The sequence below is a fragment of the Salmo trutta genome, chromosome 12 (assembly GCF_901001165.1).
Source record: "Salmo trutta chromosome 12, fSalTru1.1, whole genome shotgun sequence".
NCBI lineage: Eukaryota > Metazoa > Chordata > Actinopteri > Salmoniformes > Salmonidae > Salmo > Salmo trutta.
In genome coordinates, this window is record NC_042968.1 from 85197814 (window position 1) to 85223498 (window position 25685).

Sequence of the window (25685 nt, forward strand, 5' to 3'; positions counted from 1 at the left end):
ACTTTACTGCAAATGACAAGTCTTGAGAAAAAAAACAATACACTAATATTGCAGTAAGCCATGACAGCATTTATAATAGAACGCTTGTGACCACACACATCTAAATATTGCACTTGGGAAAAAAACATCTTATAGTAGAAATAGAATGTAACAAACAGCCATTCTATTTTTGCTCTATTATAGTGGCCACTATAGATATAGATCAAGCGCACATGGCTACATGTGTGCAAAAATAACGTTCACTGAGTTTAAAAAAATGGAATCCCCCCCTCACACACACACAGTGTTACTGTCAAGTTAAACAACATATTTGGGCTGCTACACTGCACATTATTACATTGTACACTTTCTGCCTGTGGACATCTGTTCTGCAATGTGCCAGCAAAAGTGAGAAAGAGGAAAAGTGTTTGGCGTTCCTTTCACCTCTATAGTGGCATCCAACTTAAGCCAGGCCCAGCTCCAGTTCCACTTGATCCTTAAATCCACTTGTTCAACAAGCAACGCCTCATTTTCACCCAATTCTGGTGGTCACACGGGGCGGCAGGTAGCCTAGTGGTTAGAGCGTTGGACCAGTAACCGAAAGGTTGCAAGATTGAATCCCCGAGCTGACAAGGTAAAAATCTGTCATTCTGCCCCAGAACAAGGCACTGGTTCATTGAAAATAAGAATTTGTTCATAGAGGGAAAACATTAGTTTGTTAGCTAGTTAACATTTCAGATTGCCAGAGTCGTAGCCAGTAGCGAATTGGTTAGGTTACTAATGTTAGCTGTCGGACTTAATTAGCAAGCCCTTTATCAGAAATTGGCTAACGTCGCTCAACATTTATCTGGCTAGCTAACGGAGAATTCAATCAAGCTAGCAAAATGCTTAACAATGCTAATACTTGTTCCAGCATACTTTCTCCCTCACCTCAAAAACTTTCCAAATGCCAATAGTTGTTCGGTTACAGCTCATGAAGTACGCTTCATCACCTTCTCACCCTGTCTCCGTGGTCAGGCTTCTCACCTACCTCTTCCTTATCGTTCAGTGGACACGCTGCTGTAACTGGAAAGCTGCCTTTCCAGAACGCGCGTTGATGCTATAACTCGTAAGTTGGTTGTCTCTTCTTTCTTCAGTCGGGTGCTGCACTGCATTCTGTTATGTAAACGATTGGCTGAGCCTTGGATACAGCAGCCAGTATTGCTCCAAACGCGCATCACTCGTTTGCTTACAGTAGTGATCCAACCCCTCCCCATACTAAACTTTTCTCATCGGGTCTACATGAATCACGTAGGTCACCTATTTTGGATTCGAAACGGAAAATTTCACCAAAAGGTGACTAGTTTGCATCCCTGGAGAGAAGGGGGGGGGGGCAATATGCCCTTCATGTTAAAGTAGTAGAGTGAAGGGGGGAGCAGTGTGCCCTTCATGTTAGTGGTTAGTGTAGGAGAGAGAAGGGGGGTGAGCAGTAAGCCTACTGTAACATGAAGGGCAATGTCAGAGAGAGAAAGGGGAGCAGTATGCACTTCATGTTACAGTAGGAGAGAGAAGGGGGGAGCAGTATGCCCTTCATGTTACAGTAGGAGAGAGAAAGGGGGAGCAGTATGCACTTCATGTTACAGTAGGAGAGAAAGGGGGAGCAGTGTGCCCTTCATGTTACAGTAGAAGAGAGAAAGGGGGAGCAGTATGCCCTTCATGTTACAGTAGAAGAGAGAAAGGGGGGAGCAGTGTGCCCTTCATGTTACAGTAGGAGAGAGAAGGGGGGAGCAGTGTGCTCTTCATGTTACAGTAGGAGAGAGAAGGGGGAGCAGTATGCACTTCATGTTACAGTAGGAGAGAGAAGGGGGAGCAGTATGCCCTTCATGTTACAGTAGGAGAGAGAAGGGGGGAGCAGTATGCCCTTCATGTTACAGTAGGAGAGAGAAAGGGGGGGAGCAGTATGCCCTTCATGTTACAGTAGGCTGTCAGCGAGAGAAGGGGGGTGAGCAGAATGTGAGCACTGACACAGATCTACTGCAACAGCAAGCTCAAATCAGTCTTTCCCAGAAGACAGAAATACATGCAGTTCAGAAAAATGTATCAGAAGATTGGATAGAACATTCCAGCGTGCAATGTAATAAGAAAATAAATCAGATGTCCGTGTGAGATGGGTGTGTTCCAGGGCGTAGGGGCTCTGGTGTAACCGAAGGTCTCAGGCTCCACGCCAGCCAGAGCAGTGGAATTACATAATGAGAGAAGGGAAGTGTTTATGGAGCAGAGGGGCTGAGAGGCTTGAACTGCTGCCTGCCACATCTCTCCTCTACGTTTCATCAGCCTTTCCTCCCCATGACAACTCCACCTTTGTCAGCTCTCCAGTGAAATAACACAGACAGGGAAGCAAAAACAAGTCAGTCATTTTTGTCACCGCTCTTGACATTTGAACCCAATTTTTTCCCCCTCCAACAGCAATGTAATTCAAACAGCTTGCTTGCCTGGAAGAGATCACACTTCGCTTGACAGAAGGAAAAGAAGCGAGTGAAATAAATAGCAGTGTGTGTCATATGCAAGCATTGAGATTAGCAAAATCAGTTATTCATTCTGTTTGAGCAAGTTAGAAAAACCCATTTTTGAAAAACGATTTAACTGAGACGAAATGCCAATTCTGGCCTTGACCATGTCTGGGATTGAGCATTTCATCCAGGGCTGTGTGATGCAGTGACCCTTCTCTGCTTGCCGCTGTTGTTTTCTCTGTCTGCAAACACTGCACAGTAAACACATTGACGCAATCTCACAACCTGGAATGGAACAAGTACACAGGCTGCATAATCAAATGATTTAATTAAATTCCACTAAGAGGAGCAATTGCTATATAATTGTAAAACAGTGCATGACAATCTCTTCCGTTTTTGCTTCATTTAAAGTGAACAATTCTGGAGTGCAGGGCTCAGCCGCATCTGCTTTCTGCAACTAAAACCCATCAAGACACTGGTGCCGGACATCATTAGGGATGTAAACAGTGTCCCGGCCACTGGAGTTTAGCTGCTTGTTAAGAAACCTACCTACTGGACATCTACGCATGACAACTTTTAAATGGAGAATCCATTTACTGGCAAGATTAGAAAGAAAAAAAACGTAGGCATGACATGCCAACACAAAACTCTGAACCTCACATCCATGCATAACTGACCAAAATATGAAAAACAAGCATTGTACTGTTGAATTCTGTAACGTGAGTGTGGAAGAGGTGAACAAATTGTTGACTACCTACTAAATCATGGCCGCCACGGCAAAAGAAAAGTAAAATGTTTCCCTTTGCCAAGAGATAATCCATCCACCTGACAGGTGTGGCATCTTGAAGCTGATTAAACAGCACGGTCATTATACAGGTGCACCTTGTGCTGGGGATAAAAGGCCACGAAAATGTGCAGTTTTATCATGCAACACAATGCCACAAATGTCTGAGGTATTGAGGGAGCGTGCAATTGGCATGCTGACTGCAGGAATGTACAACAGAGCTGTTGCCAGAGAATGTAATGTTCATTTCTGTACCATAAGCTGCCTCCAACCGAAGAATTTCTTCAGAAACTTTCAGGAAACCACCTCAGAGCAGCTCATCTGCATACTCGTCGTCCTCACCAGGATCTTGACCTGAATGCAGTTCGGCGTCATAACCGACTAAAATGGGCAAATGCTCACCTTTATGCACACGCTGGAGAAGTGTGCTCTTCACAGATTAATCCCGGTTTCAACTGTACCAGGGGCATGGTGTCGTGTGGGTGCATTTTATCTATAGCAATTCGAATGCACAGAGATACCGTGACGAGATCCTGAGGCCCATTGTCGTGCCATTCATCCTCCGCAATCACCTCACGTTTCAGCATGATAAAGCACAGCCCCATGTCGCAACGATCTGTACACAATTCCTGGAAGCTTAAAAATGTCCCAGTTCTTCCATGACCTGCATACTCAGACAGGTCACCCGCTGAGCATGTTAGGGATGCTCTGGATCTACGTGTACGACAGTGTGTTCCATATCCCGCAACTTCATCCAGCCATTAAAGAGGAGTGAGATAACATTCCACAATCAACAGCCTGATCAACTCATGCTGCATGAGGCAAATGGTGGTCACACCAGATACTGACTGGCTTTCTGATCCACAACACTATCTTTTTTTGTAAGGTATCCCTCGCACGAGGCCCACACTCACTGTACATCTTTCCTTGTTTTACTTGTCTTTGTAAGAGTTGACATGTTCAAAAGCACCAAACTGTCTATTTAAAATGACTAGCACACAGCTCAGACACCCATGCATACCACACAAGACATACCACCAGGGGTCTCTTCACAGACCCCAAGTCCAAAACAGACTCTGGGAAATGCAGAGTACTACATAGAGCCATGACTACATGGAACTCTATTACACATCAAGTAACTCAAGCAGGTAGTAAAATCAGATTGAAAAAACATAAAACTACATCTTATGGAACAATGCAGACTGTGAAGACACACACACGTACATTAAAATGTAATATTGTGGTATTATACATTCTGTATTGTAGATATGTAGTGGTGTAATAATGTGCTATATCATGTACTGTTTATTTTGTTGTTGACATTGCCATAATCTTGTTTGGACACGAGGAAGAAGAGCTACTGCCTTGGCAGGAACTACTGGGGACCCTTAATAAACCCCAGGAAGAAGAGCTGCTGCCTTGGCAGGAACTAATGGGAACTTTTAATAAAAACAAAATATTATAAGTACAGATAAAGGGCTGCAAATCAATAGAATGACTGATTGCACCTGAGACCCAAAGTCACAAAAGGGACAGTAGTCAGCTTCACATCCATGAGGGAATACTGTCTAGTCCTGCTGGGAGAGACCTGGCCTACAGTCTAGTCCTGCTGGGAGAGACCTGGCCTACAATCTCTGACTCAACACTTACTTGAATGCTTCTCATTAATTATTCATGTTCAGAACAAGACATGGCACCATCCCTGACTGATAAAAGGAATGTAAAAACTACATCAGTCATTGTGACAGGTTCATACTGTGGTGCATGACATCAGTGAAAACCTGGACTGTAACAAACGGAAACCTGGAGAGCAGGCTCAAGGCTGGGCGAAATCAGTTGTTAGCAATAGAACATGGGACTGGAAACACACATCTAATATTTGTGTGTAGAATAGATAGCTTGGTGTAAACTGTAATACTGAAATCCCACCGTAAACCCAGTAAATGTATCACTAAACCCTACTGTAGACTGGGACCATCATGCCAATCTCACCTGGGGGAAAAAAAATAAAAAAATCACATAGCAGCAGACTTCCTACTGTATCACGGCTGACTGAAAATGAAAAGGTATGGCAGTCTGATACCTGCGGGATGGTATACCACTCACTGCGCGCGCGTGTGTGTGTGTCAACGTTTACAAAGTCAAAATGCATGTAGACTAATTCACGTTGGCTGAATGGAGATTTGCTTATCTAGATCCATGTGATTATAAATGCAGGCTTAATACTAACAGTGGAGGCCACCTACAGTGGTAGAGCTGCATGGCTCATTCCCACCAGATTATGGGATCATACACAGATTAACATTATAGCCTACTCAGCATTTTTGCTGCTGGCCTGGCAGGACATTTATCAGGATGCTAACAGGTGAATTTTAGACCTCACTGGTTTGTCAGATAAGTGGATTTGACATGCTGGTAAATATGTCGTTGTGATTGGCATTTAATAAGTCTTACAGCGTGACAAATGTACACGGGTATTGAGAGAGTACGCATTGAACAAATGTGTGTTTATGAGGATTCTTGTTCAATTTAAAGTTGTTGCAACCCTGAGTGTCAGCTGGCAATGGCCAATTGAGTAAAACAGCCCATCTAGCCTAACTACTGTGCTAAGGGCACTAACCGTAGGGGTTTGCTCATTTGACACGCACTGAAACATGGTGGCTCACGTGTCAGAGGCTCTTTACTGTCAACAATGCTGTTCACATCAATTGTGACAACGTGGACATGAGCCAAATCTAAACTGGCATAGATTGGTTGGTGAGAATCTCTCCCAATGAAATCAATATGGACCTGCATGACACTGTCGGGTCAAACCGGACTAATCAGAAGAAGGGCACAAAAACTGCTGCATAAAAGGAAGACTCCTACTGCCAACAAACTTCAACTCTGGTCTCCAGAAAGCAATAAGTGACTCATTAGTACAAAACAGTGGTACATTCTTATAGCATTTAGACACTGTCTATGTCATGATATAATAAACTGCATTCCGAACATGCGAGCAGACAGCGAGTCTGCATTTTTCTATCACTTAACTACTCTCAGTAAATCCTAATTCCATTTCAACCAGTCAAAAGAATTCAGTAGAATAAACATAAGGAGCTGAGCTACGCCAAACAAATTACATTAGTGTGGTTTACAATAGTAGCAAGGACACCTGGATAATCATTAGCGTAAGACCATAGATCAACAGAGTAATCCCAGACTTTACAGAAAATCCGCTAGTTGTCTCCTCGCATGCACAGACGAACACGTAATGAACCAGGGCCGGGTTTCCTGATAAAACTTTGGCTTTCATGTGTTTTAACAATACATCTCTTCCCTAGAAAAAACAGCCGAAGATGTAACATGCGTTTCCCAGAACACCACGCAGAGAGAACGATCGCTAAGCGCGTCGTTGGAGCATGTTGTTTCGATACCGACAAGATGGAAAGAACGGGAGCGCTGCTCTCAAATTCCCCTTCTCCATTCAAATCTTCCCTTAACATTATTTCACAATACTGATGACAGAAATTCCTTGAGAGATACTAGGCCTACCACCTAAGGCTGCAAATATTGAGGCGGCTTATCCTAGAAAAATGCACCAAATCTCAGATTTGCCACATCATTGCACACGTAAGGCAACACATTCAATATATGGAAACAAATTACAGACAGCGTACCTATGAAATGTATTTCCATTTATATTTTAATGCAGTCATCTCAGTTTTCATTTGAAGCATATTTTTATACATTGCTTATTTGTATCAACTGCAAAGACATTGGCAACTTTGTAGTCAACTTTGTTCTGAAGTTATCGGTGGTCACAGAGAGACAGATAAACCATGTGATTCTATTATCTGAGATTCTGTGTATAAAGTGATGCATGAGGGCAAAAAAAGAATCTAGTGATGCACTTAGCTGTTCTACGAGTGGTCTAAGGCAGGTGTTAGATTCAGTAGCTGTTCTACGAGTGGTCTAAGGCAGGTGTTAGATTCAGTAGCTGTTCTACCAGTGGTCTAAGGCAGGTGTTAGATTCAGTAGCTGTTCTACGAGTGGTCTAAGGCAGGTGTTAGATTCAGTAGCTGTTCTACGAGTGGTCTAAGGCAGGTGTTAGATTCAGTAGCTGTTCTACGAGTGGTCTAAGGCAGGTGTTAGATTCAGTAGCTGTTCTACGAGTGGTCTAAGGCAGGTGTTAGATTCAGTAGCTGTTCTACGAGTGGTCTAAGGCAGGTGTTAGATTCAGCAGCTGTTCTACGAGTGGTCTAAGGCAGGTGTTCAAGCATAACGTTAATAACGATGGTTTTGGGAAACAGCTCAGAGATTTAACGATGCTTCTACGAAGGTTCTAAGGGTGAACTTAGCCTTTAAGATGCTTTTGGGAAGCCAGTCCCTGGACTTTGAATACAGTATGTCTGACTTGGAGGGTTTTTACAACGGATGGAGGCCAAGGCATACATCTAACGAAAGGGTAAACTTGCCTGTCACTGTGCCTTACTTTAGAGCAGTTTGACAGATCTCTTCTATCATAATCTGTCACTATCTGAAGTTAAACCCCATACATTTCCAGAACATCACATGCACCTTATTAATGAAGTCAAGCGGCTCGTCCTGCCAAGAGATAAGAGGCCTGCTGCCGATGTATCCCACTGTGAATGAGAAGGAGTTGATACTTGGGCGAGTTTAACACAAATGTTGACAGAGGCAAAGTGTGTTGACAGAGAGGCAAAGTGACAGCTTGCTCAGTGTTGGTTCCAGCCGAGAGGGTGACTGGGCGGCTAGGCAGAACTTGGCAGTGCCCCTTGCGAAGAAAAATTGTTATGCAGTCCCCAGATTTGGCACGCTCCTCCCGGAGATGAATTACTCTTTCCTCCACGTCGAACAGAATGAGCGCTGAAGGGGAGAGAGGCGCTGGCTGACTGGCACTACAGGGACAAGGACCAGTGACAGGCAGGCAAAGGCATTACGTGGCTTGGTCCCTTCACTTCTGGCTACCAAACAACCCACAGGCAGGAACAGTTTTGAGATTAAGGGAAAATTATTAGACCAAAAGGTGAGTTCAAAACAGTTCACCTGACAAGACTGAATCTAAACTTTACACTTGATTTTATGTGCATTTTCAATTTACTGTACTTGGAGACATTCAGTAATATAAGAATATTCCTGGAAAATATGGGTTAGGTACACCTTAAGACAAAAAAAATGACAAGGGTTTGAGTGAGAAGACTAACTGGTGTCTCCAAGTGGTCACACACCTCTCCACAGTGTACACAGTTCCTAGGTCATTTCAATACACTTTTATGACTCAAAGAAGAGTCTTCAACTATAAGGAGTTCTCCTAGCTGTGCTGTTGAGGAACTAGAGCAAGCACACTTGGTTGTTTTGTTTGGAACTCAGCCCTGCATCCCGCCATCACACAATTACTGTTGTTGTTTACGCAATCCAAAAACGGGTCAGGTGGGCATCATTTGAAAGCTTGTTCTATTGCCAACATGTCTAGATAAGTTATAACGTACAATCTTACAGTGTTTGGTTTCCCTGAATTGCCCTGTGATAGCCTATCAGAATTTTGATCCGCATACAAAAGGGGTCATGCATGTATTCAGGTGCGTGTTCCACAGCGAATTTCCTCCACAATAGACAAACATGTTCAGAATAACACAGGGTTTGAGTCCATGTCATCTTTTAACTGCACATCAAACAGGCTCATTCTGTTCAGAAGAACCCAGGGTATGAGGCCATGTCATCTGATAACTAACTGTATATCAAACAGGCTTGTTCAGAATAAGCCAGGGTATGAGACCATGTCATCTGGTAACTAACTGTATATCAAACAGGCTTGTTCAGAAGAACCCAGGGTATGACACCATGTCATCTGATAACTAACTGTATATCAAACAGGCTTGTTCAGAAGAACCCAGGGTATGACACCATGTCATCTGATAACTAACTGTATATCAAACAGGCTTGTTCAGAAGAACCCAGGGTATGACACCATGTCATCTGGTAATTGTCCATCATAGTGATGATAAACTTTGACACTGTATATGACATGAATTTTATGATATGGAAACGTGAAGTGCACGTTTGGGCTCACGGGTGTTTGGCTTGGTTGTATGACAGAGGTATTTATTATGACCCTCAACGTCTCATCCTTCAAAATACATCATCCTCTTAATTTACAGTGATTGGGGACATTGCCCTTTTTAGGGTGCCGTCTTTTCGGATTGGACGTTAAAAATTGGTGCCCTGACCCCATGGCACTTATCGTAAGAGTAGGGGGTGTTAACCCCAGTGTCCTGGCTAAATTCCCAATCTGGCCCTCATACCATCATGGTCACCTAATCATCCCCAGCTTCCAATAGGCTCATTCATCTCCCCGTAACTATTCCCCAGGTCATAAATGAGAATGTGTTCAGTCAACTTACCTGGTAAAACGTGTAAATGTGTTTTTTTATACAGTATTTCCCCTCACTCAAAAAAATTGCTGAAGTTTCCCAATTAGCAGGGGGTATTAGGGCAAGTTCTTGTCGTGTGAGGTGCCCAACTTCAGAATGGCTGTCAGTCAAAACTCATACAGCGCAGAGCCTGAGCTCTGACGTCATGTATAGCATGTTACTGAACAGCTACTGGGTTCCAATGTAGGTGTTTAGCTGGGTCCAAATTAGCAATTTTCAACCTGCATACAGGTACGAGTGTAAAGGGTAACATTAGGCAGTTAAGTTAGTGGCCATTTAATTTAGTGGCGTTAAGGTGAGTTGTTTTGCTTTGGTAGGAAACGTGCCGCCAGAATGTATAGAATCGAGTTAGGCAGCGGTTAGTAGGCCACTCAATATTTAATGACAGTGTGCTGACATACTGAACAAAAATATTTAAAAAACGCAACATGACAAGTGTTGGTCCCATGTTTCATGAGCCTAAATTAAATATCCCAGAAATGTTCCATACACGCAAAAAGCTTATTTCTGAAATGTGCACAAATTTGTTTACATCACTGTTAATGAGCATTTCTCCTTTGCCAAGCTAATCCATCCACTTGGCAGGTGTGGCATATCAAGAAGCCGATTAAACAGCATGATCATTATACAGGTGCACCTTGTGCTTGGGAATATAAAAGGCCACAAAAATTTGCGGCAACACAATGCCACAGATGTCTCAAGTTGAGGGAGCTTTCAATTGGCATGTTGAATGCAGTAATGTCCACCAGAGCTGTTTCCAGAGAATTTAATGTTAATTTCTCTTCCACATCGTTTTAGAGAAATTGGCAGTACGTCCAACCAGCCTCACAACCACGTGTAACCACGCCAGCCCAGGACCTCCACAACTGGCTTCTTCACCTGTGGGATCATCTGAGACCAGCCACCCGGCCAGCTGATGAAACTGAGGAGTATTTGTGTCTGTAATAAAGCCCGTTTGTGGGGAAAAAAACTCATTCTGATTGGCTGACCTGGCTCCCCAGTGGGTGGGCCTATGCCCTTCCTGGCCCACCCATGGCTGCACCTCTTCCCAGTCATGTGAAATCCATTGATTAGGACCTAATGAATTGATTTCAATTGACTGATTTCCTTAAATTAACTATAAATCTATAAAAAAATCGTCTAAATTGCTGCATGTTGCGTTTATATTTTTGTTCAGTATATTTTAGACTACTGAGCCAAATGATGGGACATGACGAGACTTGATATTATTACGGTTACTATTTATTTAAGCTGCTATACAAAGTCACTTTACTAGTCTTCTTTCATACTGCTATTACTACTACTTGTGTTCTTTTTGGACATTTGATTCTTGATATTACTGCATTGAGGAGAATTAGCAAGCAAGCATTTCACTGTACCGTGTGCACGTGATCAATAAACTTTGATTTGAGTAAGTCTAAGTCATCTTAAGTTACTTATTTTGTGCAATCATGGACCAAGTAGAACCCCCTAATACAACTACCAAGCTGATAGGCTATCTGAATGGGAGACGAGCTACTCAACTTTTACTCGGCAAAAACTACAAATGGGAACATTATTGCACAAAAAATAGATATCTTGATGAGCAACCCAGGTCATGCGTCACAGCCTCAAAATAGTTATTTAAGTAGGATTGTCTCACCATTCATTACATCTCAATTGACCAATATTGCAACCGGACACCGACACAATGCCGGTTATGGGAGCAGGGGGAAGCCAATCTGGGGAGCAAATCAATCTGCAGCACACTAATACATGCATAAGCATCTCTGGTAACGGTTTAAATGGAATATACTAATGGATATTGCACAAGTTTAGGATGATCTTGATAATACCTAGAAACAGTGCAGCTTTTTAAAGAGCATTTCAAAGCTCAGAGGGATAATTCTCAAGTACACTAAAATCTACAATCCGGGGCCATAAAACCTTAAGATTACCGTGTAAAAACAGCTGGTCTTCATTTTGCTAAAGAAGGTCCATTAGACAGGTTATACCAGCACAAGATGGGCAGAAACGCAATTGCTTGTGGTTGAAATTACACTAAATGATGGAATAAGGAGTGTGAGTATTAGTTATTATTACCCTACAATCCATCACATAGGAGAAGCTTGAGGCTTAACACACCTACATGGATAGGACAACATTTAAAGTGTTTCTTACAGAAGGACGATAAAAAGCAAATGGATGACCATGGTAGCACTGAAAGAGAACTTGGGGGAAATGATCAGACCCCCCCAAAAAAAGTGAGGACACAACAGTTCACCTGACAAGACTGACTCCAAAACATTACTGTTGATATTGTGCATTTACTGTACTTCTCACAGCATTTGTCAATAACAAAAATCTGAAAAGAGTATTCCTGAAAACGTTGGGGTAGGTGCAACATTAGAAAAAAATGATAAGGGTTTGTTGTCAGAGCTCTAACTGGTGTCTCCAAGTGGCCATACACACACACGCACACACACACACACCTCTCCAAACTGAGCACAGATCCTAAGTAATATCAAAGCACTTTTGACTGAATGAAATAGCCTTAAAATATAAATATATATTTTTTTAGCTCTCCCATCTTTGCCGTTGAGGAACTGAAGCAACCACAGTTTTTGTTTAGAACACAGCTCTGCATCCACACAATTACTGTTGTTGTTTAAGCAATGCAAAAACGTTCCATTATAAATCAATCTGGGTCAGGTGGGCATCATTTGAAAGCTTGTTCTATTGCCAACATGTCTAGATAAGTTATAACATAAGACCTTACAGTGTTAGGCTTTCACAGGGAAATTCAGACAGACTAATGTTAGTGTGCATAGAATGGAGTCATGAGTTCATTCAAGTGCATGTTGCACGGCAAATTTTCTTCACAATACGACAAACATAGGGTAATTCCTATCAGGACAACCCAGGGTATAGCGCATGTCATCCTTTTAACTGTACAAACATAGCGATCTTAAATGTTCATACTGTAAATGACATGTATTTTATGATATGGAAACGTGAAGTGCACGTTTCGACTCACGGGTGTTTGGCTTGGTTGTATGACATCAAAACGATTTATTATAATCCTCAACATCTCATCTTTCAGAGCACATCGACTCCTCTCGATATACAGCATTCCCCTCACCCTCACAAAAAAAAAAACTGCCAATTAGCGGGAGGGATGGGGCCATTTTAAATGCATCATGCAACAATTAAGATTTTACTGAGTTACAGTTCATAAGGAAATCAGTCAATTGAAATAAATTCATTAGGCCCTAATCTATGGATTTCACATGACTGGGAATACAGACATGCATCTGTTGTTCACCCACGCATACATACACATACATACTTTTTTTAAGCAGAGGCATGGATCAGAAAACCAGTCAGTATCTAGTGTGACCACCATTTGCCTCATGCAGGGCAACATCTCCTTCGCATAGAGTTGATCAGGCTGTTGATTGTGGTCTGTGGAACGTTGTCCCACACCTCTTCAATGGCTGTGCGAAGTTGCTGGATAGTGGCAGGAACTGGAACACACTGTCGTACACGTCAATCCAATGCATGCCAATCATGCTCAAATGGGTGGTATATGTCTGGTGAGTATGCAGGCCATGGAAGAAGTGGGATATTTTCAGCTTCCAGGAATTGTGAACAGATCTTTGCGACATGGGGCTGTGCATTATCATGCTGAAACATAAGGTGGTTTACGATAGAGAAATGAACATTAAATTCTCTGGCAACAGCTCTGGTGAACATTCCCGCAGTCAGCATGCCAACTGCATGCTCCCACAAAACTTGAGACATCTGTGGCATTGTGTGATAAATCTGCGCATTTTAGAGTGGGCTTTTGTTGTCCCTTGCACAAGGTGCACCTGTGCAATTATCATGCTGTTAAATTAGCTTCTTGATATGCTACACCTGTCAGGTGGATGGATTATCTTGGTAAAGGATAAATGCTCACTAACAGGGATGTAAACAAATTTGTACACAAAAACTGAGAAAAAGATTTGAGCTTATGGAACATTTCTGGAATGTTTATTTCAGCCCATGAAACCAACACTTTACATGTTGCGTTTATATTTTTGTTCAGTGTATATACACTGCTCAAAAAAATAAAGGGAACACTTAAAACAACACAATGTAACTCCAAGTCAATCACACTTCTGTGAAATCAAACTGTCCACTTAGGAAGCAACACTGATTGACAATAAATTTCACATGCTGTTGTGCAAATGGAATAGACAACAGGTGGAAATTATAGGCAATTAGCAAGACACCCCCAATAAAGGAGTGGTTCAGCAGGTGGTGACCACAGACCGCTTCTCAGTTCCTATGCTTCCTGGCTGATGTTTTGGTCACTTTTGAATGCTGGCGGTGCTTTCACACTAGTGGTAGCATGAGACATTGTCTACAACCCACACAAGTGGCTCAGGTAGTGCAGCTCATCCAGGATGGCACATCAATGCGAGCTGTGGCAAGAAGGTTTGCTGTGTCTGTCAGCGTAGTGTCCAGAGCATGGAGGCGCTACCAGGAGACAGGCCAGTACATCAGGAGACGTGGATGAGGCCGTAGGAGGGCAACAACCCAGCAGCAGGACCGCTACCTCCTCCTTTGTGCAAGGAGGAGCAGGAGAAGCACTGCCAGAGCCCTGCAAAATGACCTCCAGCAGGCCACAAATGTGCATGTGTCTGCTCAAACTGTCAGAAACAGACTCCATGAGGGTGGTATGAGGGCCCGACGTCCACAGGTGGGGGTTGGGCTTACAGCCCAACACCGTGCAGGACGTTTGGCATTTGCCAGAGAACACCAAGATTGGCAAATTCGCCACTGGCGCCCTGTGCTCTTCACAGATGAAAGCAGGTTCACACTGAGCACATGTGACAGACGTGACAGAGTCTGGAGACGCCGTGGAGAACGTTCTGCTGCCTGCAACATCCTCCAGCATGACCGGTTTGGCGGTGGGTCAGTCATGGTGTGGGGTGGCATTTCTTTGGGGGGCGCACAGCCCTCCATGTGCTCGCCAGAGGTAGCCTGACTGCCATTAGGTACCGAGATGAGATCCTCAGACCCCTTGTGAGACCATATGATGGTGCGGTGGGCCCTGGGTTCCTCCTAATGCAAGACAATGCTAGACCTCATGTGGCTGGAGTGTGTCAGCAGTTCCTGCAAGAGGAAGGCATTGATGCTATGGACTGGCCCGCCCGTTCCCCAGACCTGAATCCAATTGAGCACATCTGGGACATCATGTCTCGCTCCATCCACCAATGCCACGTTGCACCACAGACTGTCCAGGAGTTGGCGGATGCTTTAGTCCAGGTCTTGGAGGAGATCCCTAAGGAGACCAGCCGCCACCTCATCAGGAGCATGCCCAGGCGTTATAGGGAGGTCATACAGGCACGTGGAGGCCACACACACTACTGAGCCTCATTTTGACTTGTTTTAAGGACATTACAAAGTTGGATCAGCCTGTAGTGTGGTTTTCCACTTTAATTTTGAGTGCGACTCCAAATCCAGACCTCCATGGGTTGATAAATTGGATTTCCATTGATTATTTTTGTGTGATTTTGTTGTCAGCACATTCAACTATGTAAAGAATTAAGTATTTAATAAGATTATTTCTTTCATTCAGATCTAGGATGTGTTGTTTAAGTGTTCCCTTTATTTTTTTGAGCAGTGTATAAATAGTGTTCATATTAGTTGACGGGGGTCTTCAAAATTGTGTTTTGATGTATTTCTAAAACATTTTTCTGGTAGATGTTTTCAAAGACCCATTTTCCATCTGTCTGAACAGAAATCAAAGCAATCCCATATTCCTTAATGTATGCCTTAATTTCTCAAAAATATATAGACTCTTAGCTTTCATTTGACATCCAATTTGATATGCTCCCATCACGTTGGTGCTCATGAGTCCTTTTACCTGAAATGAGAATTGGCTATTGGTGTGCATGGATTATGCTATAGCTGTAAGGAGCCGTTACTTAACACAACAAAAAAATCCAGCCAAGATTTTGAACATAGTGCCTTCAGAAAGTATTCACACCCTTGACTTTAAACACATTTTTTTGTGTTACAACCCGGATTAAATTGAGATTGTGTGTCACGGTCCAACACACAATACCCCATCATGGCAAAGTGGAAGTGTTAAATAATTTTCCAACTTATTTAAATTAAAAGCTGAAATGTCTTGAGTCAAAAAGTTTTCAACCCCTTTGTTATGGAAAGTCTAAATAAGTTCAGGAGTAAAAATGTGCTTAGTAGTTAGTTGAAATCGTAAGTTTACATACACCTTAGCCAAATACATTTAAACTTGGTTTCACAATTCCTGACATTTAATCCTAGTAAAGATTCCCTGTCTTTGGTCAGTTAGGATCACCACTTTATTTTAAGAACGTGAATTGTCTGAATAATAGTAGAAAGAATTATTTATTTCAGCTTTTATTTCTTTCATCACATTCCAAGTGGGTCATAAGTTTACATACACTCAATTAGTATTTGGTAGCATTGCCTTTAAATTGTTTAACTTGGGACAAACGTTTTGGGTAGCCTTCCACAAGCTTCCCACAATAAGTTGGGTGAATTTTGGCCCATTCCTCCTGACAGAGCTGGTGTAACTGAGTCAGGTTTGTAGGCCTCCTTGCTCACACACACACACACTTCTTCAGTTCTGCACACAAATTTTCTATAGGATTGAGGTCAGGGCTTTGTGATGGCCACTCCAATACCTTGACTTTGTTGTCCTTAAGCAATTTGGCCACAACTGTGGAAGTATGCTTGGGGTCATTGTCCATTTGGAAGACCTATTTGCGACCAAGCTTTAACTTCCTGACTGATGTCGTGAGATGTTGCTTCAATATTGGTTGGGATGGTGTTCTTCGGTTTGCAAGCCTCTCGTTTTCCTCCAAACATAACGATGGTCATTATGGCCAAACAGTTCCATTTTTGTTTCATCAGACCAGAAGACATTTCTCCAAAAAGTACAATCTTTGTCCCCATGTGCAGTTGCAAACCGTAGTCTGGCTTTTTTATGGCAGTTATGGAGCAGTGGCTTCTTCCTTGCTGAGCGGCCTTTCAGGTTATGTCGATATAAGACTTGTTTTACTGTGGATATAGATACTTTTGTACCCGTTTCCTCCAGCATCTTCACAAGGTCCTTTGCTGTTGTTCTGGGATTGATTGGCACTTTTCGCACCAAAGTACATTCATCTCTAGGAGACAGAAAGCGTCTCCTTCCTGAGCGGTATGACGGCTACGTGGTCCCATGGTGTTTATACTTGCGTATTATTGTTTGTACAGATGAACGTGGTACCTTCAAGCGTATGGAAATTGCTCCCAAGGATGAACCATACTTGTGGAGGTCTACAATTGTTTTTCTGAGGTCTTAGCTGATTTCTTTTAATTTTCCCATGATGTTAAGCAAAGAGGCACTGAGTTTGAAGGTAGGCCTTGAAATACATCCACAGGTACACCTCCAATTGACTCAAATTATGTCAATTAGCCTTTCAGAAGCTTCTAAAGCCATGACACAATTTTCTGGAATTTTCCAAGCTGTTTAAAGGCACAGTCAACTTAGTGTCTGTAAACTTCTGACCCACTGGAATTGTGATACAGTGAATTATAAGAGAAATAATCTGTCTGTAAACAATTGTTGGAAAAATTACTTGTGTCATGCACAAAGTAGATGTCCTTACCGACTTGCCAAAGCTATAGTTTGTTAACAAGAAATTTGTGGTGTGGTTGAAAAACGAGTTTTAATGACTCCAACCTAAGTGTATGTAAACTTCCGACTTCAACTGTACATGGACTGTGTGCAATAAGCGGTTAACACATTTTGAATGACTACCTCGTCTCTGTACCCCACACATACAGATAATTGTAAGGTCCCTCAAATTTCAAACACTGATTCAAACACAAAGACCAGGGAGATTTTCCAATGCCTCGCAAAGATGGGCACCTATTGGCAGATGGGGGGGGGGGAGCAGATGTTGAATATCCCTTTAAGCATGAAGTTATTAATTACACATTGGATCGTGTATCAATATTTCCAGTCACCACAAAGATACAGGCGTCTTTCCGAACTCAGTTGCAGGAGTGGAAGGAAACCACTCAGGGATTTCACCATGAGCCCAATGGTGACTTTAAAACAGATGGAGTTGAACGGCTGTTTGGGCCAAATCTAACACTGCAACAACTTAATATGTTCAAGCATGGTAGTGGCTGAATCATGTTATGGGTATGCTTGTCATAGGCAAGGACTAGGGAGTTTTTTTAAACAAAAATAAATGGAATATCGCTAAGCACACTCAAAATCCTAGAGAAAAACCTGGTTCAGTCTGCTTTCCAACAGACACTGGGAGATTAATTCACCTTTCTGCAGAGTTCCTGTCTAGCAATGGTTAACAATCAACTTGACAGAGCTGGAAGATTTTTTTTTTTTTTTTAAGTATAATGTGCAAATACTGTACAATCCAGAAAGACTCACAGCTGTAATCGCTGCCAAATGTAATTCTAACAGGTATTGGCTCAGGGGTGTGAATACTTGTGTACATGACATATCTGTAAACATATTTCTAAATACATTTTCACTTTGTCAATATAAGGTATTGTGTAGATGGTAAGAATTTGTTTTAGCCATTTTGAATTCAGTCTGTAATATAATGTGTAATAAGTCAAGGGGCATGAATACTTTCTGAAAGCACATATCCATTGCAAACCGAGTCGACTTGAAATGGCATTGTACAACAGACCAGTCAACTCAACAAAGGTAGCTTACTTCACACAAGTGACAACCAAAAATGTATATTATTGCATTTTTAGTTAGCTACACTTCAGTTATTACACTCAAACTGGGAGCATAATTTACCAATTTAGTAGCCATGGCCAAGTACACACAAAACCAATGTTATGGTTTACGTGCGAATTACATTGCGTCAGGCTCCATCACTGGAGTTCTCACGTTATATTATAAAGTGTGCATTGGAAACCGGTATGGTTACACTTAAACATAGGCATAATAAGATGCATTCAGCATATCCTTGTTACTATGTTGTTTTATATTTATCAGCCCAAAGCAAAGTGAGTCTTCTGAATTCTAAGTAACGTTAAATGAGCAAGCATTATAGTAGATCTAATCATCAATCATTACTCAGCAACTGTGCATGAAAACAAATGTTCTAGTTACAATGTACGTAAACGCTATCCTACCCAACATAGCCTGCCAGCTAGTTTCGGGGTTTTTCAAGTCATGATTAGCTGGCTAACAGAACTAGCTGGCTAATTGAATCAGTGAAAAACTAACATCACCACCTGATAAGGCTAGCAAACTAGCTATCATGCAACAGCATGGCAGTTCTCCAGAATAATAAATCACTGTAAACTCTTTGTTTGTTATAAAGACAGCTCACAAGCAACAGTAGTTGAGATTTTAGACACGAACATTTACATATCTAGCTAACTAACGTTAGCCATGTCCTTGTTGCTTTGTCGCTTACCTAGCTAGCTGCCACTCACTCTTGAGTCGAATTCGGAGAAAGGGGGACTTTCAGAGGCTAGCGTTCCCCATAAAACGTGCGTGCTTTCCAGATGCACGCTTACTGGACAAACACATTTAACAAAATAGCAACTTACCCACTTGATTGTTTCGTCGACACGACCAGCTTGGTGTATACAATCTGGATTTAGAGTTGACATTAGGCAGTAGCTAGCTTTACCAGTATCGGGGCGTCCCGGTTTAGATGCGGTTTGTTACTGGTGGAGAGAAACATGAGGACTCGCCACCCTCCTTCACCTCGTCGCCTTCTCGGAGAAGCGATTGCTCGCTAGAGGGCGTAATAACACCTCCAGTGCCCCCCCCCCCTCCCTTCCTCCCACTAAAACAAAACAAACGTGTCTATACTTTGGTTTATAAAGCAATGCATGTTGAAAACAAGCTGATAGGGCTCATTGTAAAAAAAATAATAATAACAATAATAATAATTAACTTTGGAAAAATGACTATTGTCAATGATGTTTGTATGGCATTCCACAGAATATTCTTGATGTGATAAGAATAATCTCTCTAGCTCCCTCAATCTCCCACTTAAGGAACATGGTTTCATACTAGATGCCTTCTGACGCTTATGGGGCCGGGATCTGAAAGTCCTCTGAGTTTACAGTTTGTCCACTGCTTTTCAACAGGTACATGGGTCTTTATATCTGTGCATGCCATAATGCACATATTAAAATCACTGTCATACATAGGCCTACAGTGCATTCGGGAAAGTATTCAGACCCCTTGACTTTTCCACATTTTGTTACGTCACAGCCTTATTCGAGAATCGATCAAATTGCCCCCTTCCCCCAATCTACACACAATATCCTATAATGACAAAGCAAAAACAAAAAATGTTAAACTGAAATATCACATTTACTTAAGCATTCAAACCCATTACTCAGTACTTTGTTAAAGCACCTTTAGCAGCAATTACAGCCTCGATTCTCCTCAAGTTTTGTCAGGTTGGATAGGGAGCATCGCTGCACAGCTATTTTCAGGTCTATCCAGAGATGTTTGATCAGGTTCAAGTCTGGGCTCTGGCTGGGCCACTCAAGGACATTCAGAGACTTGTCCCGAATCCACTCCTGCAGTGTCTTGGCTGTGTGCTTAGGGTCGTTGTCCTATTGGAAGGTAAACCTTCTCCCCAGTCTGAGCGCTCTGGAGCAGGTTTTCATCAAGGATCTCTGTAATTTACGCAGTTGATCTTTCACTCGATCCTGACTAGTCTCCTTGCCGCTGAAAAACATCCCCACCACCATGCTACACCATAGGGATGGTGCCAGGTTGCCTCCAGATGTGACCTTTGGCATTCAGGCCAAAGAATTCAATCTTGGTTTCATCAGGCCAAAGAATCTTGTTTCTCATAGTCTGAGAGTCCTTTAGGTGCCTTTTGACAAACTCCAAGTAGGCTGTCATGTGCCTTTTACTCAGGAGTGGCTTCAGTCTAGCCACTCTAACATAAATACCTGATTCTCCCCCGATTGCTTAGTTTGGCCGGGTGGCTAGCTCTAGGAAGAGTCTTGGTGATTACAAATTTCTTGCATTTAAGAATGATTGAGGCCACTGTGTTCTTGGGGACCTTCAATGATGCAGATATGTTTTGGTACCCTTCCTCAGATCTGTGCCTCGACACAATCCTGTCTTGGAGCTCTACGGACAGTTCCTTCGACCCCATGGCTTGATTTCTTTGCTCTGACATGCATTGTTAACTGTGGGACATAGTGTGGTCCCGTGTGGCTCAGTTGGTAGAGCATGGTGTTTGCAATGCCAGGGTTGTGGATTCGATTCCCACGGGGGACCAGTATGGGGGGAAAAAAATGTATGAAATGTATGCATTCAATACTGTAAGTCGCTCTGGATAAGAGCATCTGCTAAATGACTAAAATGTAATGGGACCTTATATAGACAGGTGTGTGCCTTTCCAAATCATGTCTAATCAATTGAATTTACCACAGGTGGACTTTCCAATCAAGTTGTAGAAGCATCTCAAGGATGATCAATGGAAACAGCATGTACCTGAGGTCAATTTGAAGTCTCATAGCAAAGGAATACTTATGTAAATAAGGTATTTCTGCGATATAAATATATGTACTTTTGCTCCCAAATTTCGATCTCGTCTCATCGCCGCAACTCGCCAACGGGCTCTGGAGAGGCGAAGGTCGAGTCATGCGTCCTCCAAAACATGACCCGTCTAACAGCTCTTCTTAACACCCACCCGCTTAACCCAGAAGCCAGCTGCACCAATGTGTCGGAGGAATCACCATTCAACTGATGACCCGAAGTCATTCTGCAGGCGCCCGGCCCGTAACAAGGAGTCGCTAGAGCGCGATGAGCCAAGTAAAGCCCCCCCGGCCAAACCCTCCCCTAACCCGGACAACGCTGGGCCAATTGTGCACCGCCTGGGATCGAACCCAGGTATTTAGTTACGCTTCAAGCTGTTTAGATTTTTGTGCTTAAGAGTTATGAAACATGAGCTGTTTTGATAATCTGTTTAAATTTTTGTGCTTAGAGTTATGAAACATGAGCTGTTTTGATAATCTGTTTAGATTTTTGTCCTTAGAGTTGCGAAAATGTACAAAATACTTGTGAAAATTGCAAGAAAGGGATTTAAAAATAATAATATTAGGTTATATTTAACCTCAGCTCAGGAACCTAATCATCACCTGAGAGACTGGGGGTAAATTACTTTCCCCTTTCCTCAATGAACCACTCCTATATATACACACAACCATGCAGGTAGAACTATTCACCATACACAAGAAAATGATCCACAGATGAATGTTCAAGATGTTGTTTCCACTCTGAAATAATAGTTATACACTTTTATAGAACTGTCTGTGTGGTGTGTGTGTGTCAATGACTGTATACAATGTATGAAGGTGCGTATGTGTTTTGGTCTGATCACTTGAGAATGTTTTTTGCTGCAGTGTATGCTGGGAAGACGCTGAGCCAGGGTCAGAGTAGTACAGAAGGTATCATATGCTGAGGCAGTGAAGACAGTAGTAAAGGAAGATGGGTCCGTGAGCTAGGTTGAAGATGACATTGTGAGTAGGCCGAGGCCAATAGAGACCGATAAGAAAAACATCTACTTCAGTAAGGTTGGCTTCTTAGTGGTCATAGCCATGGTTATCAACTCTACTGCATTTAAGATAAGTCACAGAAAATAGATGTTGTGGTGGCAGCTGCAGAGAAGTTCTTGGGTGTACAAGATTTTATTGCAGAAGAATTACAAAGTGTGTAGAACGACAGCGTCCGTTCTGCCAGGCTGCCGACCTGGTGTGGGATCAGACAGGGCCAAAGTAGTGGAATAGTGGTGCGGTTTTAATGGGTGTAGGGCAGGTTTTCCCAAAACTCGGTCCTGGGGACACGAATGCGTGCACGTTTTGGTTTTTGCCCTAGCACTGTCTACACAGCCGATTCAACTAATCAAAGCTTGATGATGAGTTGATTATTTGAATCAGCTGTGTAGTGCTAGGGCAAAAATCAGTTGCCATACCAGGCAGTGATGTAACCGGTCACGATGCTCTCGATGGTGCAGCTGGAGAACTTTTTGAGGATCTGGGGACCCCTTCCAAATCTTTTCAGTCTCCTGAGGGGGAAAAGGTGTTGTCATGCCCTCTTAACGACTGTCTTGGTGTGTTTGGACCATGATAGTTTGTTGGTGATGTGGACACCAAGGAACTTGAAACTCTCGATCCCGCTCCACTACAGCCCTGTTGATGTTAATGGGGGCCTGTTCGGCCCGCCTATTCCTGTAGTCCACGATCAGCTCCTTAGTCTTGCTCACATTGAGGGAGAGGTTGTTGTCCTGGCACCACACTGCCAGGTCTCTGACCTTCTCCCTATAGACTGTTTCATCGTTGTCAGTTATCAGGCCTACCACTGTTGTGTCGTCAGCAAACTTAATGATGGTGTTGGAGTCGTTTGGCCACGCAGTCGTGGGTGAACAGGGTGTACAGGATGGGACTAAGTACACACCCCTGATTGGCCCCAGTGTTGAGGATCAGCGTGGCAGACGTGTTGTTGCCTACCATTACCACCTGGGGGCGGCCCGTCAGGAAGTCCAGGATCCAGTCGCAGAGGGAGGGTTTTAGTCCCAGGGTCCTTACCTTAGTGATTACCTTTGTGGGCAATATGGCATTGAACGCTGAGTTGTAGTCAATGAACAACATTCTCACATAGGTGTTCCTTTTGTCCAGGTGGGAAAGGGCAGTGTGGTGTGCGATTGAGATTGCGTCATCTGTGGATCTGTTGGGGTGGTATGCAAATTGGAGTGGGTCTAGGGTATCCGGGAGGATGCTGTTTATGTGAACCATGACCAGCCTTTCAGCCGATTCAAAGTACTCCAGAGGAATACATTTAAATCTACAGAATTTTGATTAAATGTTTCAAGGACAAAATTAAATATACACTGCTCAAAAAAATAAAGGGAACACTTAAACAACACAATGTAACTCCAAGTCAATCACACTTCTGTGAAATCAAACTGTCCACTTAGGAAGCAACACTGATTGACAATAAATTTCACATGCTGTTGTGCAAATGGAATAGACAACAGGTGGAAATTATAGGCAATTAGCAAGACACCCCCAATAAAGGAGTGGTTCTGCAGGTGGGGACCACAGACCACTTCTCAGTTCCTATGCTTCCTGGCTGATGTTTTGGTCACTTTTGAATGCTGGCGGTGCTTTCACTCTAGTGGTAGCATGAGACGGAGTCTACAACCCACACAAGTGGCTCAGGTAGTGCAGCTCATCCAGGAGGCACATCAATGCGAGCTGTGGCAAGAAGGGTTGCTGTGTCTGTCAGCGTAGTGTCCAGAGCATGGAGGCGCTACCAGGAGACAGGCCAGTACATCAGGAGACGTGGAGGAGGCCGTAGAAGGGCAACAACCCAGCAGCAGGACCGCTACCTCCGCCTTTGTGCAAGGAGGAGCAGGAGGAGCACTGCCAGAGCCCTGCAAAATGACCTCCAGTAGGCCACAAATGTGCATGTGTCTGCTCAAACGGTCAGAAACAGACTCCATGAGGGTGGTATGAGGGCCCGACGTCCACAGGTGGGGGTTGTGCTTACAGCCCAACACCGTGCAGAACGTTTGGCATTTGCCAGAGAACACCAAGATTGGCAAATTCGCCACTGGCGCCCTGTGCTCTTCACAGATGAAAGCAGGTTCACACTGAGCACGTGACAGACGTGACAGAGTCTGGAGACGCCGTGGAGAACGTTCTGCTGCCTGCAACATCCTCCAGCATGACCGGTTTGGCGGTGGGTCAGTCATGGTGTGGGGTGGCATTTCTTTGGGGGGCCGCACAGCCCTCCATGTGCTCGTCAGAGGTAGCCTGACTGCCATTAGGTACCGAGATGAGATCCTCAGACCCCTTGTGAGACCATATGCTGGTGCGGTTGGCCCTGGGTTCCTCCTAATGCAAGACAATGCTAGACCTCATGTGGCTGGAGTGTGTCAGCAGTTCCTGCAAGAGGAAGGCATTGATGCTATGGACTGGCCCGCCCGTTCCCCAGACCTGAATCCAATTGAGCACATCTGGGACATCATGTCTCGCTCCATCCACCAACGCCACGTTGCACCACAGACTGTCCAGGAGTTGGCGGATGCTTTAGTCCAGGTCTGGGAGGAGATCCCTCAGGAGACCATCCGCCACCTCATCAGGAGCATGCCCAGGCGTTGTAGGGAGGTCATACAGGCACGTGGAGGCCACACACACTACTGAGCCTCATTTTGACTTGTTTTAAGGACATTACATCAAAGTTGGATCAGCCTGTAGTGTGGTTTTCAACTTTAATTTTGAGTGTGACTCCAAATCCAGACCTCCATGGGTTGATAAATTGGATTTCCATTGATTCTTTTTGTGTGATTTTGTTGTCAGCACATTCAACTATGTAAAGAAAAAAGTATTTAGTAAGATTATTTCTTTCATTCAGATCTAGGATGTGTTGTTTAAGTGTTCCCTTAATTTTTTTGAGCAGTATATATAAGTATTTTTTTGTAGTGGGGACAGTAACAAAAATCTCTAAAAAATTATACTTAAAGAAATGTTATATCATTTTTTAAATGTTTTACAAATGTTTTTATGTTTGTTTTTAGCTCACATAATATCATTTACAAGTATGTATAAAGGTGTCAGTAATATAATAAATCTGTCAAAAACAAATGTAGACGTTAATTACCAAATTTCAATAGCGTCCAAAATTTGTGTTTACAACGGTGGAGGAGTGCCAAGATGGAGGCACTGTGGCTTCAACACAGCGCCCCCAATTGGTCATCTAGTGTAAAGCATTGGTTTCCATTAGTTACTATAGCCACAAAGTCAAAATTGTCTATTGTAAAAATTCATGCAAACAAAAATGTGCTTTTCGGGCTCAGTTTAAAGTTAGGGTTAAGCATAAGGTTAGCAGTGTGGTTAAGAATAGGTTCAAGATCAGATTTAAATAAATATACATTTTAGAAATAGGCGTGGTTTATGACTTTGTGG

The 25685-nt window shown here is 43.1% G+C and overlaps 1 protein-coding gene across 1 annotated transcript in view; it reads right to left on the minus strand.

The window, feature by feature from the left end:
* Window positions 1-19450, minus strand: part of LOC115204527 (bifunctional heparan sulfate N-deacetylase/N-sulfotransferase 1) — a 143186-nt gene extending 123736 nt beyond the window's left edge. The window contains exon 1 of the mRNA XM_029770181.1: window positions 19290-19450. The gene's annotated coding sequence lies outside the window, so the exon portion shown is untranslated. The remainder of the gene's footprint in view (window positions 1-19289) is intronic.
* Window positions 19451-25685: the final 6235 nt, after the last annotated feature.